General features: G+C 35.3%; 1 long non-coding RNA gene across 1 annotated transcript in view; it reads left to right on the top strand.

Moving 5' to 3' along the window:
* LOC113491512 overlaps nt 1–9,380 on the top strand; it is a 17,877-nt gene extending 8,497 nt beyond the window's left edge. The window contains exons 2-3 of the long non-coding RNA XR_003400425.1: nt 4,316–4,318; nt 8,858–9,380. This is a non-coding gene — a long non-coding RNA (uncharacterized LOC113491512). The remainder of the gene's footprint in view (nt 1–4,315; nt 4,319–8,857) is intronic.
* The last annotated feature ends 9,620 nt before the right edge of the window (nt 9,381–19,000 follow it).

Here is a 19,000-nt window from a genome sequence, read left to right as displayed (position 1 = left end):
TTTTTTTTTTTTTTTTTTTTGTCAACCTATGAATTTCTTCTTTTGTCCCTCCCCTTTTCGCCGGGGAGGGGGCGGGGAGTAAACAACTGGTCACTTGGCGATTGGCTACTGCCTGAGTTCAAACCACAACATCCCACATGAAGGCTGTTGCACTGTAGGTTCCGGGGCTCTAATTCTGCAGTACAGATTTCCGTTACAGAAAACTCTTGTATTGATGACAAGGTGGTGGAAAACCAGTAGAATTAAGTTTAACACAGTGATATTCCTAGTGTTCGTGTCATGTAGAGCTTGCTTGCATAACACACATTGATAAGAAACCTCTTGAAGTGGATACTGTGTCAAACAGAGCTCTACAGCAGTTTGTTGTGGGTCTAGCTCTGTGCAATATTTTCATAAACTACCTGTTTAACATAATAAAAAAAAATATTCAATTTCCAGACAACTAAAAACATTGGAGGATAACAAGCAGGCTCTGTGACTAAACCAGAAATTGAAGTTACCTCAACAAATTGCAGAACAATTCCAGAAATATAAATTTTTTTATTAGAGATACATGCATTTACACACAAATTATATAAAGTGTACTTCTATACCTAGTTGTGATGGCTTTAAGCCCTGCCGGGACTGGAGACCATGTTGCTGTTGTCCTCTCCCTCCTTCGGACACAAGTAGGGCACAAACCCCAGGTTAAAATAAGAAGAAATTTAATACAACAGTGTGATAAACCAATCTGAACAGCAGCAGTGGCAATGATAACAACAATAAACAGCAATAACAGTGAACAAGACAAAAGATATACAGAGAAATACCACAAGGATACAGCCAGCCCACCGCGCGTGCTTTCTGCGACGCAAGCCACAAAAGAAAAGCTTCCTGCGCTGCTGTGCTAAACCCAGCATGGTATGAATAACCCGGCTGGAGATCACTTCCCCCTGCTCGGAAGAAAAACTTAACCCTATCCTAGCTGAACCAGGACACTAGTGCAGAAGCAATCAACTGCATAAATACAGGCTGACAAATTACTTGTTTGTCTTCAGTGATTTCTGAAGGCAATATAGAGCTATATGAAGAGGGAAAGAAACCCCGGAAAACATGTAAAGCCAATATTTGACCTTGTTTATAACTGCAAAGTACCATCATTAGAGTGTTAAGCCTAGTTTTGGGAAATGCTGTCTAAGAGTATGAACTAAATAGAAAGGGGTTAGAGAAAAATAATAGGAATTAATAAATCTTTCACCTACAAATCCTGTGATGAAAAGCTAGACTGGTTTACCCTCTCAGTAGAAAACTGAGAGGAGATAAAAGAGTTTTCAAACACATCGTAGACCAAGGAGTAAAGAAAAACTAGCCTTCTCCATAACTGAAATCAATAGAACAAGAATTAATGCACTGGATTAAAAAGATTCAGAAAATAAAATTAAAAAAAAAAAAAATAAGAGCAAGGATGTTGAAACATTCTAACAGTCAGACCCTTAGAGCAGATCAGATAAAAATTTTCTCCCTCCCATTCCTGATGGAGGAAGGAGTCAGCGAGCAGCTGCGTGGTGCTCTTTTGCCCTCAGGGCTCAAACCAGAACAAAATGCTAAACTATTTTATAATATATATGGTCCTTTACAGTTTAACAGTTACTAACAAGCTCTTCTTAAGTACATCGGAATGAGGATAACAACCATTACAATAGTTAACATCAGAAAATTGCCACCTTTGGCTTTAAGACAAACTGTCAGTCACAACCCATCAAGGCCAGATAGACTTTGGTCATTGTACAAGTTTTATGGGTTCTTTTCACAGAGTTTGTGCTGGGATTTTTGTTTTGTTTTGTTTTGTACTGGGAGGGGGTGTTTTTTTTGTTCACTTGGGGTATTTGTTCTTTGGGGTTTGTTTTTCTTAATTGACAAGTTAGTTTCTATGCTCTGATCAAAATGAAATGTTTGCAAGTTCAAATGTCAGGTCACTTGGAAGCCCCATTTTCATGTCACATTACTAAGCTTTATTGTTTTAAATATAAGATGACATTTCTAAACTAATATAATAAATGACTTCAAAATAAAATTTCTCCCAGTTGAATATTTTATGCATATATTAATATCAAAATTCTGAAAAATCAAATCCTGCTTTTCTGCTATAATTTTATCTAATGCTAAAATGCCTTACTAAAATATACTTTATTAATTAAAATTCATGACTTCAGTAGGATTCAGTTTTATCAACTATTGAAAATGTATGCAGATTTCAATGATCCATTTCTTTGCATAAAATGTTTATGCCCTTTTCACAGCTAAGCATAAACAGATTTCAGAATTTAGAATCACTTAGAAACTGAGGAAGAACTGTGGTAAATTTAAATGAGAAAGCGTAACATAAACACATTTTAAAGAGCTAACAAATTAGAGAATTATACTTAGTAATATTTTACTAAATAAGCAGTACTATTGAACAAGTAATTTCTATTTAAATGAAAATAACAATGAGAACTCCCCTGGTGCCATTCTTCAGGAACTTTGAAATCACTGTGGACAATTGATGATGATGATGGTAATGATGGTGGTGAATGTTATTTTTAATGAATCAGAGAAACATGAAACTACAGATATATTTTTTTGCTTGTACAAAATATTTCACAACGAATATTGCCTCCACTTCACAGATGCAATTTTCACCAAGATTTCTCAATAAAATAAAGATCATGAAGCCAGCTGAAGGACTGTGAAGTAACAACTGATTATAAAAAAGAGTTCTTAATGTTCTTTTAGACTCTACAGTAAGCATTCAAGTCAACAAAACACTGGTATAGTTGTTGTGTGAGAAAGGAATTTCTACTAATATATTTACCTAGTAAATATATTTGCTATTCTGAACCAGTAGCATATTTCAGTAGCACCTGAAGAAATTTATTCATTACTACAAAAAATGAAACAAGTTGCTTTTTTACTTTTTTTTTTTTTTAAAAAAAACAAAACAAAACAAAAATCCTGACTTGAAAAATAGTCATGATATAAAATTATAAAAATGTAGATTGTTCTTAGAATTTTAGAATTGCCAGAGTTTCAGGAAAGCTAAAGGCCACTTAATCAAACCTCGAAGCAAACTATGCTTGTTTGACAAAGTCTGCAAAAAACCCCTTATTTGTTCTGTATAACAGTGTTAAATATTGTTAGATGGTTGTTGCAAAAGGAGCAATCCTCCCACTCATTCCCATTTCATTTCCCTCTCTCATCCCACTCCTGTTGCCTCCTCACTTCTGGCATGAGAGTGACCCCTCAGAGATGTATGCCGATGCAGAATTTTTGTTTGTTTGTTTGTTTGTTTGTTTGTGTTTTTTTGTTTGTTTTTTTTTTTTCCTATATCTAAATCCAATCTTTTCCTGATCTAAGCCTACCAGACTGAATTATTTCACAAAGGGGTCAGAGACCACATTATGGTGTAATAGAGCTAGAAGTAATATACAGCTGAGAATACAATAGGAAGTAAAGAAAAAAGACTGGTATCTCCAGTGAGCTGTTAAATTTGCTGAGCTATTTTGCTGCTCTGCAATCAGGTTATTGTTGGCTTTTTAGATATAAATATATATAAAATAAATTTTATATTTATTTTTATACGTTATATGTATATATAAATTTAAATATATATGTGTGTGTGTATGTATAAGTTGGTTTTATACTTCATATTAGTGTAAATTGTATCTTGAAATCAAGAAAAAATAATCATTTTAGAACAACCAGTATGTTCTTGCTTTTAAATGTATCTAATCTGCAACTGCTGGAACTGATAAAGAGAAAAAAAAAAAAAAAAAAGGAGTTTGATTTTACTATAAGTATAGAATTAAGAGATATTTTAGTAAAAATAATTTATTTTACATTTATTGTATTTTGAATCTAGCCACCGACTGCTACTCAAAAATCCCCTGTACAGCCCTGTACCAAGGGCGAAGGGATTGGTCATAATTGTTTAGTTGGAACGGTTAGAACCTAGGTAACAAAACATACAATGGTTTGTAAACTGATCTATAATACATACATAGGACTAGAAGAATGCAAGTAGTTGTCAAGGTCCAGTATTAATGGGAACTGAGGGCAGCAACCGTAACAGCTTGCAGGTACCTGCCAAGAAAACGATGTGCTTAAACAAAAGGTAATTCTGGCAGGGGGAGATCGCGACCACCGACTCATGGACCACCTACTCACATTAGACCCCAGACCTATTTCTAGACATTTCTAACCTTTACTGCACAGAATCAGAATTAGGAGGAGAATATGTTAATGATTTCTTGGAAGTTGTATGCTTATGTATGAATACTTAATGAATATGTACTAGTAAGTTCTATATAAGGTGTATGATTCTGGTGCCCAACATGTGTTATTGGTGAGAGCACTCCCCTACACGTCCAGCTGTCAATGAAGAAGTGTCTGCTTATCTACATCACATTGGTGTCGATAAGTTTTTATCCCGGTTTTCAGTGACAAAGGGGCATTTTCTTTGCTAAGAAATACAAAAATATTTTATACTTGCATATTTTAAACCCTTCTACTACACCACAAGGAAAGATCCCATCTCCTCAGTAGGCAAGAAACACCTTATGATTATCTGCAAGTCACCTCTTTTCTAAAAGGAGCTTTAACATCTTATTTTTTTCTTCCCTCTTTGTACAAACCCACAAAATGAACTGGGAAATAGACAGTTCCACAAAATTCCACTCTGTTTTACAGTACCTTTGAGTATGCAGCCAACACATCAGTTATAGAATATTAAAAATAATAAAAGATGGAGCGGGAAAGAAAAATTTGAGACATTTGTCAAGATGCAAACTGAAGAGAAATTCTTTCTTGTTCAGAGTAGAAAGCTGAACAAATTGCTATTAGACAATTATGGTAATAGTTATTTTACCATATTCAGAAGTTGGTAAATTTAGCCTTATTTAGGCTACAGTCTTTCTAATATATCACCAAATATTCAGTTACAATTTATTACATTTCATCCTCTCTTTGTACTTTCTATCACATAGTGTCAGCCATTAACTTAATTGTACAACCACTGCCAATTTTCATTCATACATAATAGCTAGATCAGGTTATTTCCTCATAGTCCCAGAAATTAATAACCCTACCCTATTTCCTACCTTTTCAAAGAAGGAAAAAAAAAAAAATCATATCATACTTTCTAGATATTTGATTTTTCTTCTACATAGATATTTTCCCTTAATGTTTTCTCCTCCTGAAGAGTTATTAGTTTTTATTTATTATCTGTAATAAAAGTATCTATAAAAAGTACACACATGCACTAGGCAATACACTCTAAAAAATCAAGTTTCTATGATCACTCAGTCTTTAATTTCTTTCACCCTTAAGAAAGTTTCTGTTATTGTCCGTATCTACTTTCAATTATTCCATGTTAATTATCTCTTCAGTCCATCAGCCTAAGATATGACATTATAATGTTCAAGGGTGTAGTGCTCTAGCACAAAAAGTTCTTGCTCAGAATGTAAGCATGACCATGCAACTCCAGGGATCATAGAAAAAAAAAAAAATCTTGCAGATTCGGACCCATCCAGAAGTTCTTTAAAGAAGGACACTTTGGGGAGATCAGTTTACAATATGATGACACTCAGGCAATAAAAATATCAACTGAAAGAAGAGTGAATGGAATATTCAATGGCTTTATTCAGTTACAAAAGTTATAAAGAAATCTGTTGACAGGCAACTATTTTACAAAGTAATACTGTTCTTTACAGGCTGAGTGTTATATATATTTTTCTCTGCTCATTGAGTACAGTTCCCTGCTGCTAATAACTGAGCTTAATTTCTCAATGTCAAACCACTGCTGATCCTTGCATTCCATGCCAGCTTTCAAATAAGACTATTTGTTTTTCAGAAACTGTGTACAATATTTTACTAAAAGGGCAGTTTTCTTATTGTTCCTAACAAATAAAAAATATATGTTTTTAAAAGCAATAACTATTGCTCTGTTTATTCAACATTTGTTAAATTGGAAATGACCTTTTAGATAATATTTCCCTTTCTCTTTCACACACTTTTAGTAATATAACTCTTCACCTCCCAGTCTCTTTTGGCTAGTGATCGTTATTGCAAGAAGTTTGTGTCCCCTAACTAATTTATAAGTATAGATATGCTAAAGTTCTAATTTATTGATTGTTCTAATGTGATGAAGGCTCTACGTGCTACTCTTGGGTCCTTACAACAAAACAGTGTTCAGAGATAAGAATTTAGGATCCTTTCCCTTCCCTAAACAGGTCTTGTAATCCTAGACAGCAGTCAATAAAATCTAGAAATTATCTGCAAAGCATAGAGAAATAAAAGCCTTTAAGCCACTGACACTGACTTCTGGCTTGTTATATCTCTCCTTATGTGTTAAATAAGCCACCTAAGAATTAAAAACTACTGATTTGGTGTGAGAGACTGAAAAGTCAAATGAGTGCCACAAGGCTTATTTTTGTGTGTGGAAACCTCAAGGACAAGCTGTGGCCTTTGGATTAGTCTAAGGAATGTCACACAAGGAAGCAGGAGTGTATCAAAGGATGCACCCCCCACTCCCTTGCAGTCGCATTGTCAGGCTCCTTAGATAAGCCTCAACGGGGAAGACATGGACTGAGTGAAATCAGATGTTTACCACTGGCTCCATCGTGTAAGCTCAATACTTTGTGGTTCTGTTGTGTACACCAGTGAAGTGCTAAGGCTTGGACAACGGGCCCAAGCCAGAGTTGACCTATAGATGAATCCTGTATATTTTATAACTGACAACCATTGTGCTAGCAGGTATTGTACTAAGTTATAACAAACCACCTATGCTGATGTAAAAAGTGCTAAAGCATTGAAGTACTGAAGCCTGATCAACAGGCCCCAAACCGAAGCTGCTAACTTAGTATGGAATTATTAACAAAGTATGTAAGATAGTGAGTGAAAGATGCAGCTTAGACAGAATACAATCAGTAGTGAGGATGAAATGCTGAGAGAATGTACCCAACTTCCCTTGTTTAGCCTTGTTCAAGGCTGAGAACCCAAGTATCTGGCCTTGTTAGAAACTCCCCTGGTTTCCCCCCTGAGCCCTGGTCAGGCTTTGGGTGGAATCCAACAGGAGAATGAAACCAGAAATTTTCCACTCAAAACAAAGGTGCCAGCTATTCTGGGTTGTTGATCTCTGGTATATAAGGCTGGACCCACTCACAGCGACTTTGGAAGCCTCACCTATGGGTGGATGCACCGTGTAGGATTTCCCCCTTGCCGGGACAGGCTCTGCAAACCCTCGCTGTGACCGGGGCTGCCCAGTCACTGCGGGTCTGGGTGATGGTAACGTAGGCAAGTGGTGATGGATCTTTCTTAATCACTATTCTTTATCTCGTGTAGTAATGATTTGATGCGTTACCCTGTATTTTCCTGTTTGCTGCTTTAAGTGAACTATTCTGTTTTTTCTTACTGCATGTTTTCTGTATTACACTGTTACATTATTTAGTTATCTCCAGTAAAATACGCCTGCTCTTTCACCCTGGTGTCTGAGTTATTTGGTATCCTTAATCAACAAAACATAAATTGGTGTCAGAAATGGGATTCAAAAAAATACCATTATTTAAGCTCAAAGGTAATTATTCAAGTCCACAACATACTCTCAGTTGGAAAAATCCTCAGTGTAGCTTGCAGGCCCAGGAGTGGGCTCAGGTTGGAGGACCATAAGAACAATGGGAGAGCTGGTTGAAAGAAGCCAAACCATTAGATGATGTGAATTGTGTGACAAGGAAAAGAGACGATAAATTTAAGTAAACAAGGATGGATTTTGTTAACTGCATATAAGAAACAACACCAGAGTAAAGGGACGCTGTTGTTAGAGTGCTCCCAGATGGAGCAACAGATATGTGATTTACAGAGTCAAATAGTAATGTTGTAATTCTGGAATAAGTTGCTTGTTAATAAGCTGGATACTTATCAGACAGTGGCAGAGAAAACCACAGTGTGAGTAGCACAATATAAGTATAGGAAAAGGAGAGGGCTGGATTTGTTGTGTACTTTGACCATTGGCACCAATATTGACTCTGAGACTTGGAACTTGTATATTGTGTGTATGGTGTTAAATTTGGATTTGTCGTTTGTCATAATTGTCCTAGTGGTACTTATGGTTATAAGTGTAATTCTCTGTTGTTTGTGTGAATGGTGTAAGGGAGCTCCTTGTGTGGTAATGTAAGATCAATCTGTTTAATCTAAGAGTGTGTGTGAGTGTGTGAGAGTGTGAGAGACATGGTATTACTGTAAAAATGTTATCATGACTTTTGATTACTAAGATAGGATATCCCCTTTGTGATGCGATAGAAAAATACATTGGCTGGGTAACCTTGGGGAGTGGGACCCCTGAAGGAGTGCAGGAAATCAAGATACTCAAGACGGCATTAAAGACAGTGAAAATAGGATTTCTCATAAGGAATTTTGATCAAAGACAGCATGTCTTGTGAACAAAAAAAAAAAAAGAAAAAAAGATAGTGTTCCAGCTAACAAGCTCTCGTGAGTATATACACAGAGAGGGCTGAATAAACCTAGCAAGAGAGTGCAGAGTTCTAAAACCAGGAATTCAGGGACAACTCAGCCTACGTCACCCCTTCTCAAACCTCAATGGGACCCTCCATCTGCCCACAGCTGCCGCCCCCCAGCTCTCTGCCTCCCACCCCGCTCCGTAGGGGGATCATTGCTACCGGGGTTGAAAGACAATCAGGCAACGTTTTCTGACTTGCACCCTTTGCACGAGGCAAGGGAAGTGAATCAATATTATGATCAGTAAAATGAATTAATGGCCAAGCTCCAGGGCAGTGGGTGCAGAAGGACCAATGACCCAATGTGGAGCTTTTTTAAATTTTTTTAGAACAAGCAGTCCCCACATACTGTAAATACCCTGATTGACACTGGAGCAGAGGCCTCCTTAATATATTGGAATCCCAAGAAATTTAAGGGACAACTTCTAATTATTACAGGTTTAGGAGGAAGATATATTAAAGCTGTACAAACACAAATAGAAATTAAAATATAGAGATTCTAAAAAAACTAACTTTAAATCTTTCTGATGGTCAGTATCAACTTGGAGTTAAACCCTGTATTAGTGCCAGACCTGTTACCATTAGTAAAGTAGAAATGCCTCCTGTGCAGATCCTGGCTGCAACTAAGTTAGTCACAATGAAGCAGTATAGAATTCTGGGAGTACATGAAGAGATATCACAGACAATTAGATATTTATTAGATGTAGGAGCTTTAAAGCCAACCACGACAGTGTGGAACAATCTGATATGGCCTGTCAAGAAAAGTGATGGATCCTGAAGAATTACGGTGGATTTTAGAGAACTAAACAAACATACTCCACTGCTTGCAGCAGCGGTTCCAGACACTGCCACTTTAATAGAAAAAGTTCAGAAACATCCAGAAACTGTGTACACTGTAATAGATTTGGCTAATGCATTTTTTACCATCCTGATTGCAGAAGAGCATTGGGATCGATTTGCCTTCATACGGCAGGGCTGGCAATACACTTTCACTAGATTACCACAGGGGTGGTTGCATAGCCCCGCTATCTGTCATAGAATTGTAGCTGAACATTTAGATGAGATACAGCTGCCTCCTCACACCCAACTAAGTCACTATATAGATGATGATTTGATCCAAGGAAATGATGATGAGGAGGTACAACGAGTCCTTGAATTAGTGGTAAATCACATGAAAGAGAGGGTTAAGAATTAACCCTGAGAAAGAAAAAAAAAAAAAATCCAAGGACTGTCTCAGATGTTGAAGTTTCTAGGAATTCAGTGGCACTGTGGGCATCAAGAAATACCGCCTGAAACCTGACAAACAAAAATTTTTTAGATTTTGCTGTACCACAAGACAAAAAGAAGCTCAAAGATTCATTGGGCTATTTGGCTTCTGGAGACAACGCATTCCCCATCTGGGATAAAATTTAACTTGCAACTCTATTCTGGATGCTTGCTTGATTTCTGTCTTTTCCTTCAATGCTGTTCTATCACTACTACTCTTCACTTTTAATAGTAAAAACTGTTTGGGTTATATGGCCTTTGACCTCATTTGTGTCTAAATCTTGCTCTTGGGGTCATATCAAAACCTCCCCTGATATTGGATAGGGACATTTATCATTAACAGTATTTTAAGATTTGAAATATGGGATTAGCTCTTAACCTCAGAATCATCCACATTCACCATTTGTTCTCATCCAGATTTTCACTAGTAGTTCCATAATTTCTCATAATTAACAATGATTTTATTATGAAGTTTTGGGATTTTTTTTTTTTAATAGAAATATCAGAAGTATTAAAAAAGTTTTCATTCACATTGGGACTTTCAGGTTGGGGGATTGTATCTGAACCCAAATTTCATTCAGTAACTGTAGCAAATTCCCTCTAAACTTTACACCCGAAGCAGATGGAAGAAGATTGCATCAGGAGATCAATCCTTTCAAGTTACAATAGTTTATGATGCTCATCTGCATTTCAATCAGATATAAATGATTTATTCCTGAAATACATTAAGCAACACTATTTTCATCTTCTGAACTGCATCAGAGAGTTTACAACCAATCAAGTAAAATATGTTGCACATTTTCACTTCATATATTTTTTTCTCTCTGGTGCATGCAATATTACATGGATATAGGTGTCAGTGATTTTATTAGCTGTATATAAGGCTATCAAAATAGAAACCAGAAAGTGATTTCATATGCCAAATACACTTTAAGGATTTAACTCCTAAGCTCAACAAAAACAATGAGTTCATGTTTACATTAGATACATCAGATAATGTTATTTTATTCAAAATCTAATGTAATATAATACCATCAGGTAGATAAAGTAGGTCATGTATAGTCAGAGACTAAGAAAACTGTACGATTTGAAGGTACAGAGAAAAAACTTGTCATGTTTCTTCCTGTGACAGAGAGAGCATGAACTGGAATTAGTTATTTTCACACAAAAAGACTGCAAAATTCACCACCTGAAATAGTATCTCATGTTCCTTGTCAATATGTACAAGACTGGTATTGCCAAAAAAAATTCCTCTATTGACAATTATTTCAGGAAGACTGTTTTCTCTGTTGAATTATAATAAACTTTTTTTTTTTTTTTTTTTTTTTTTTTTAATTCATGAACTAATAGTAAATCAAGTGTAAGTGAAATTCAGTGGCCTAGAAAAAACTATGTGTCAACAGACAGCTAACATTAATTTGTTTAATTCAACTATTGGAGAAAAAAAAAAAAAAATCTATTTGCAAGCCATGTTACCTGAAGAATTAGTTACTACTAATAGGAAGCAAAGGTTTTGGAAAAGGGATAAAGAACAGAAACCTGTCTTGATCACCGCATTATAAAATTACCTGTATTGGTTGCCACAAATACTAGAGGAATAACTGATGATAATACCTATTAATACTAAATTAATGCTTGGTTCCTAAGTAATTATTTTCTTCATCCAATAATTTATTTTTTGAGTTTTGACTTGTTCTATTTAAGGGAACATAAATGGACATAATGACGAAATTCTTATTAGCTTCCAGGCTCTGTTTTGACAGGATCTATTAACACATGATTCAAAAAGATGTTGAAGTACAGTGCAATAATTAATTGACAGTAATCTGGATGTAAAACCAACATCATCATAATATTGGTCTGTGGTTCTAATTTCCTAATACAGTAGGGATAATATATATTTTTTTTTTCTCCAGAGACTTCTCTCTACTATCAATTTGACATCAATGTTAATGCATAATTAGTGCTTTTATTATTCTAGGTTTTAGTCTTTCATTATGATGATTTTTATTGTGCTTATGAGATTCAGACAGAAGCCTATTCAGTCACATTCCCTAAAGTTCCAAGGTAAGTATGAACTCTGTTCCCACAAAGTATCTTACAGTTTTACAGAGATCTATATGTTAATTTTTAGTACTGATACCTATAATAGACTGAGTGAATATAGGTCTTGTGTAATAATTTAGTTCCACTGAATTATCTAGTTCCTGTTTTCCTTCAGATAGAATTAGACATCAAAACACCAGTAGAAATTGTTAAAATTCTTGTTAAGATAACAATTATAAGAAAGATCCACTTAGCAACTTTCTTCACACTGCAATTGCTCAGAATGTATGAATAAAGTTATTTATTCTATAGCCTTGCATGTTTTCATAATATTGACAAGGTTTCTTATCTTAATATAATATTTAAATATAATGACAGGTCAGTGGAACGTTGGAAGAGGCAACATGTGAATGACAGTTCTAAGTCATGACAGAAGAGATATTATTTTCATGAGAAAAAGTTTTCAGAAATTGATTTTACTAGTGTTATGAATTTAAATTGGATTTTTCTTTGTCAATAACGAAGAGTTATAAGTAGATAAGAAATGAGGATAATGCTAGAAAATATCTCCGATATCACTGTGTCTTGGTGGAAAAAGACATTCAAGCCAAATTTCATTAATGGCATAGCAAAATCAATCATAATAATAATGTCAGATGGAGTGGTGTGCCTAATGTTGATACAGAACTTCAGGAAAATACATCTCCTTCAAAACAATATGATAAATTTTTTTTAAAATATCAGCTTATAGTTTAGAACAGTATTTTAAAAATATTTTATCTTTTATAAGTCATTTTTACATAATCATTGTGAGTACTTTCTATGAGTAGGATTTGGGAATTCTGTATAAAGATTAGGAATGTTTTCCAAGTGTTTTCAAACACAGATGCGCAATAGTTTAATAGAATTAATGTTTTGGGTTGAAAGGGACCTTCAAAGTTCATCTAGTCCACCTCATTTGCCATGGGCAGGGACACCTTCCACTAAACCATGTTGCTCAAAGACTCGTTCAATCTGACTTCGAATGCTTCCAATGATGGGGCATCCACAACTTCACTAAGCAATCTGTGCCAGTGTCCCACCACAGTTGTCATAAAAAATTTCTTCCTTCTGTCCACTCTAAGTCTACCACCTTTCAGTTTAAAAGTGTTACCACTTGTTCTATCATGATAGGCCTTTGCAAAAGGTCTTTCTCCATCATTCTTATAACCCCTGTTTATATATAGAAAAAGGCTGTAATAAGGTCTCCCTTAAGGCTTTGTCTCCAGGCTGAACAATTCCAACTCTCTCAGCCTTTCTTCATAGGAGAGGTGTTCCAGTCCTCCAATCAGTTGCATGGTTCTCTTCTGGATTGTCTTTAAAAGGTCCATGTCTTTCTTGTATGGGGTACCCCACGAAGAAAAGTCTTCTTTTAATAAACAGTAGTCCTTGGAATATGTTGCATATCAGTAACCCTGAAAGCTCTTCTTATTGCTCTCGTAAGAAACAAAAATGGTGATTTTTAAATTATTAATGAACTTTCTCCTTGAGGCAATATCTGACCCACAAGTATGTAAAGGATGAAAAATGGTTTTCTGAAGCCATTGAAGAAATGCTGATTTATATAGCATTCATTTAATTCCTCTTGATTTATATTAATTTTTTAAGTAAGCATTTTGCATGTTATCTTTAGTGTAAAGGACTGAGCACATAGATATTCTTCCTTTAACCTGTCTGGCAAAATCATCATACTTGGTGTATTTTGCCAATTATTAGGCCTAGCATAAAAGACACAGCCAGCATAAAGATGAACCAATAACCAAATTGTATTTGATACAAAAAGGGTCAGTACATGGGTGAGCACTGGGGGTACAAACAAGTCAGTCACATTATAAATAATCAACATCAATCCCACTGACCCCAACAACAACACCACACAACCAACAATGGGTGGAATAAATGGAGAAATGCAGTTTCCTATAGAATGGACAGGAGACAACTGAGTCAACAAACCAAACACATAAGACCAAGGAAGCCACACACTGAATCTCTACACAGCCCACATTTACAAAAGCCAGACCTGACTGGAGCCCAGTCCCAGGGAGGCAGGAGGTCCTTCCCCAACAGGGAACTCTGCACAGGGCACCCACCTCACAGACAGACACTGCCCCTGCCTGCAAGTGGTCCCAGCTGTTATCCCCAAGTGGGACACCTGACCTTTGCTTACTTACTGCAGACACCTGGGGCTCATTTACCCAATGGCTCTCCCTGCAAGGCCGCCGCACCCTGGAGGGAAGCCTAAAGGCAAACTCACCCCCACTTTATGAAGGGCTGTGGGAATGACCCATATGTCAACCTTAATTTGGGGCTTGGGGTTGAAACCCCAGCATTTCATGGTGACACTGGTTTTACTGAGGCTTAATTCACAAAAGACATTCAACATCATGTAAATAACCAAGCCCTGATATGACAGCTTTGTCAGTTCTCTACTTATTTAACTTTTTCCATTTCATTTGATTGACAAGTCTTTGTTTTCTTCTTTAGAAGAAAAATAAACAAAAAACCCCAAATAAACAAAAATTCAAATAACTACACACACCTTATTTGTAAATCCACAAATGAATCATGTTTCTTAGAGTTATGTGAAGCATTTCATTTGTCCTCCTGTCACACCTAGTAGATCTGAAAACTTGAATTCTTGTTTTAATGATCCCAAGTCTATAGAGAAATATTTGTTTGCAATTCCATTTCTTGATTTCCTTTCTGTAGGTGTTTGTGGTTTTGTTTTTTTTTTTTTTTGTTGTTGTTTTTTTTTTTTTTTCTTTTAACTTACAACTTCCTTATCCGGGAGTGTAGTGATGAGGGATAATGTTTTTAAATTGAAAGATTTAGACTAGATATAAGGAAGAAATTTTGTACTGTGAGGGTGGTGAGGCACTGAAAGAGGTTGCCCAGAGAATCTGTGGATGCCCCCTCCCTGGCAGTGTTCAAGGCCAGGTTGGACGGGGCTTTGAGCAACCTGGTCTAGCAGAAGGTATCCCTGCCTATGGCAGGGGGGGTTGGAACTAGATGATCTATAAGGTCCCTTCCAACCCAAACCATTCTATGATTAGAAACTACCACAAACAAATTAAACAAAGCAATATCTTTCGAAGCAGATAACAAGAACCCTTTCCCTTGCAGATGTCAGCTGTTTTAATACATAATATTAATAAAAATTCCTACTAAATACAGGGGTTTCTGTTCTCTTGAAGTGCTTTTCTTTAAATTTCACTTACCTTTTAAACTTGCCAAATCTAGCAGTTTTCTGAAGGGCTTGACCATAAGAGTCAATGTCACACAATGAAATCCAAGTTACAGCTGCTTCACTAAAAGAGTCTTCAGAGAAAAAAGAAATCTATGTAAATCTTTCAGAATACTTTCCTTTTTCTCTCTCTCTCTCTCTCTCTTTTTACCCAGTGGTTCACTTTATATAGTAATTTTATTGTATATCAAATAGCTAAACTTGGTCAGGTTAACATTCTCTTTCCTGGTGCTAACATCGGTTGATTCACATGCTGTGAACGAGTAATTCATGAGAAACAAAACTTTTCAGAGAGTAAATGGATATTCTGGGGGCAGAAATACAGAATTTTACACTCCTTATTTGTGGTGACTGTTCTCGGAGAATTCAACACATACCTCTTATTGTTTCAGTTGAGCAGAGACATTTCCATATGTATATAAAGATTAAAGCTGTAGAAGTGCAAGGCAAACTGAATGATTCTTTTTTTTTTTAAACTAGAATAGAGCAGAGCCATGGCTGTATATTATTTTCTGTTTCTCATTTATGAGATGAAGTGTTTTAGTGGTCTAGCTGACAAACACCTGCACACAGTCCGTTTAGAACAATAAGAGAATCATAGAATTATCATTTTGAACTATGAATGGTTTGGGTTGGAAGAGACTTTAAAAGATCATCTAATTCTTTCTTGGTAAATTGTTCTTTTTAGCTTTTTCTATTCAAAAAATAGAAATTAAGTTTGAAGTGTTGTTTGGGGAGAAAAATACTTCTGTTCTATAGCAAAGAAGGACTCAGATATTTAAGAATCACAGAAGGTTATTAACTAAGCTGCTCTTAGTTGCTTATTATCTATTAGTGGTTGCCTTTCCACTATAACATGGTGCCTGAAGTTAAATATGTCATGCAAGTGTATCGTACACACTGTCATACAGAACCCATGAAGCACCTCCCTCTTCCCTTTAATAGATGTTTTCTAATCTGCAGAGTTTGAAAACTGTCTTGACTGAAAAATGGGGGCATAATGCATAGATTCAAGTTTCTGAGATGACAGGCCATTCAGGCAGAATTGTGTTTATTTTCCATCAGTGCAAATCAAGCAAGAATGTTTAGTTGAAATATTACAGCTCAGACTGCTACCCCCAGCAATAGGATACATCTAATTTTCATTTTCCTTTCTGGAACTATTTATGCTGGCAAATATATTTTTAGTAGATAGAAAAATGTACTTCCAAATGTATATCAAAACTATTTTTTAAAACAGAGTTTTAGAGGAAATGCCTCTTTAAGTTAGACCTTGAAATATTTTTTGTGAGCCACAAATTTACCAGTCAAAAAATAAAACAAAATCCAATGAGGGAAATGTTATAACAAAATTTACTGAATTTTCTAGTACCAAAGTCTATCTATCATATTCTTGGAGACATAGTGCTCTAGACTGACATTTTAAGTCTAGATTAAGATTTTTGTAGTATATAATAAGAGACACTTTTAAACAAGTGGCTCAAAGATTGTAAAAGACAATTATGAGTAATGTATAAATCTAGAGTGATTCAGGTACTTCAAATTTGGATTTCTCACAGGTTCTCACAGGAAGCAAGAGAAAGTATTTTAGGGGAGAACTTGAACTCCAAGTTCTTATCCCATTTTGGGGGTAACAATTTATAGACTGCACACAATAGACAAGCATTCACAGAAATCTCACTATACATTTAATAAAACAACCTAAACAGTATGTTAAATTTCAGTAGTTCTGTTATGTCTCTTGCTCGGTCTGCATATTTGATATTTTGTCTCATAGAAGAGATATAGTGAACACTCCTGAATACCATGATAAATTATCAAGAACCATTATTATCTAGGTACGCCTGTGCTTGGCCCTTTCTTATGCTCTTCTTCAGATTATGTGGAATATAAAATGATTTACCTAATTTAGGAACAAAATCCTACAAAAAAGAACAAAATAACTGATTCTGAAGATGTGTATCAAGGGCAAAGATGTATTACTGCAACACAGTAATTGCACAGATTGTGTGCATAATTGAGCTGTTTCCTGTTTAAACATCCATAAAATCCGTAAGACACTGTCTCTGCTGTAGAGTTTGCTGGACTTGGCTAGGTGCCTTTAAGAGACAACGAACTTCAGGCTTTTATTTCTTCTGTGACAAGTGTTACATAAGGTGCTCCTCCTGACCTGCTTAGCTAATGTTCTTTGGAATAGCACCTTTCTCTTAGTATCTCACAGAGCAGGTCAGATTTGTCCAGTATTCACTCACTGTTTGGGTGTTGAGCATCACTTTCCCTGCAGAAAATAGTCTTGGAACAAATAGACATAGGTTCATGTGACAGTATCAGATAAGTCTCTAAAGGTTTCTTGCCAAAGTATACAGCACAGATGAAGATCACCAGGTAATATGATAAATAACCAAACTAATTGTTTGTTTGTTTGTGGGGTTTTGTTTGTTTTTGTTGTTGTTGTTGTTGTGTTTTGTTTTGGTTTTTTTTAATAAAGGTACAGGAAAAATGGTACTGCTCAAAGTGAAAAAAAACAAAATTAGTATGGGAATATCTCTCAAAAGAATCTATACAAGTACCACTACTAATTGAAGTTAATCCATAAGAGAAAAAATTTCCCTCTCAAAAATAGGTTTTACTTAAATTCAATATTTATGACTGAAATAAAACTATGATTCTTCTCTGGCTGAAGTTGAATTTAAATCAGAACTCTCCATGTTCTTAAAAATATCTCTCTCTTTGTATACATGTCTGTATAAGAAAATAACATGCCAGCTCAGGTAAACTGTCTAGGTGTCACTGATTTCTCAAACTCTGAGGAAAATAAACTCCCTATAATTTGACTTAGAGTATGAATCTCCCAATGAAAGAATTTAAACTTTTTTTTTTTTTTTTTTTTGAGAGAGAGGTTGGAAAAAAAAAAAACAAAACCAACATTAGAAATTGAAGTTATACACAATATTTATTATATATGTCAAAAAAAAAAAAAGGGCACACAGTAATATCTTGAAGCTATTAAATAATTATAATTGATAGACAAACTAAAAAAACACTGAAAACCACATTACCACTGTGTAGTTGGATATTCTGAGGGAAAGATTAGTACATATAAAGACGAAGATTATGTTGAAGAAAAGTCTTTGAAAACCTTAGACTAAATCTATCTACTGGCTGTAATTATTTTTAGGAGACTGGAGAAAGAAATAATTTGGAACGAAAGAAACACAAATGCATGAAATACAGCCTGTGATTGACTAACATTATGAAAGTTTCCTTTCTACAGAAGAATTGGTAGGACAAACGAGAGTTTATGGAAATGGGTTTACTCTAACTATAGAGACACATATAAGTTTAGGGAAATGATACAGCACCTTACTTCTCTGTGTAGTATTGCAAGAGATCTACTATACCAGCAACTTAACTAGCATTGCAGAGACAATAATGCTAATATTAATGTTCTTTGTTTAGTAGCATCTATCTTTCAGTCATATTTAAAAAAACCCTAGTTATCCAATACTGAATGATCACCTAAGAATAGGTTATTTGATACTCAAATGGTATTTGGAACTGAACAAGAAAATCAAAGAAGAAAACAGGAATTGTTCATAGTAATGTGCACACATTACAATAGGTATTTTTGTTGCTGTCACTGAACGGCTGTTCATCTGTAGACCATTATGCATGATTGCCAGCCACCTGGTTCAGAAATATACAGCCATATGGCACAATTATTAATACTGACCCACAGATATTGCAGTAAACATATTCCAAGCTTGAAAAACCATCTGATAAATATTCCTTTTTAAAATGTAAACAAATGTGTTCTATTATAAATTCTAGTCTATAAACACACATGTTTTCGATTCCAAAACAAAACCTTCTGAAT

The sequence above is a fragment of the Athene cunicularia genome (assembly GCF_003259725.1).
Source record: "Athene cunicularia isolate RWA chromosome 1 unlocalized genomic scaffold, athCun1 chr1_part2, whole genome shotgun sequence".
Taxonomy (NCBI): Eukaryota; Metazoa; Chordata; class Aves; order Strigiformes; family Strigidae; genus Athene; species Athene cunicularia.
Note: the sequence above shows the minus strand (reverse complement) of the source record. Positions and strands in the feature narration are given on the sequence as shown.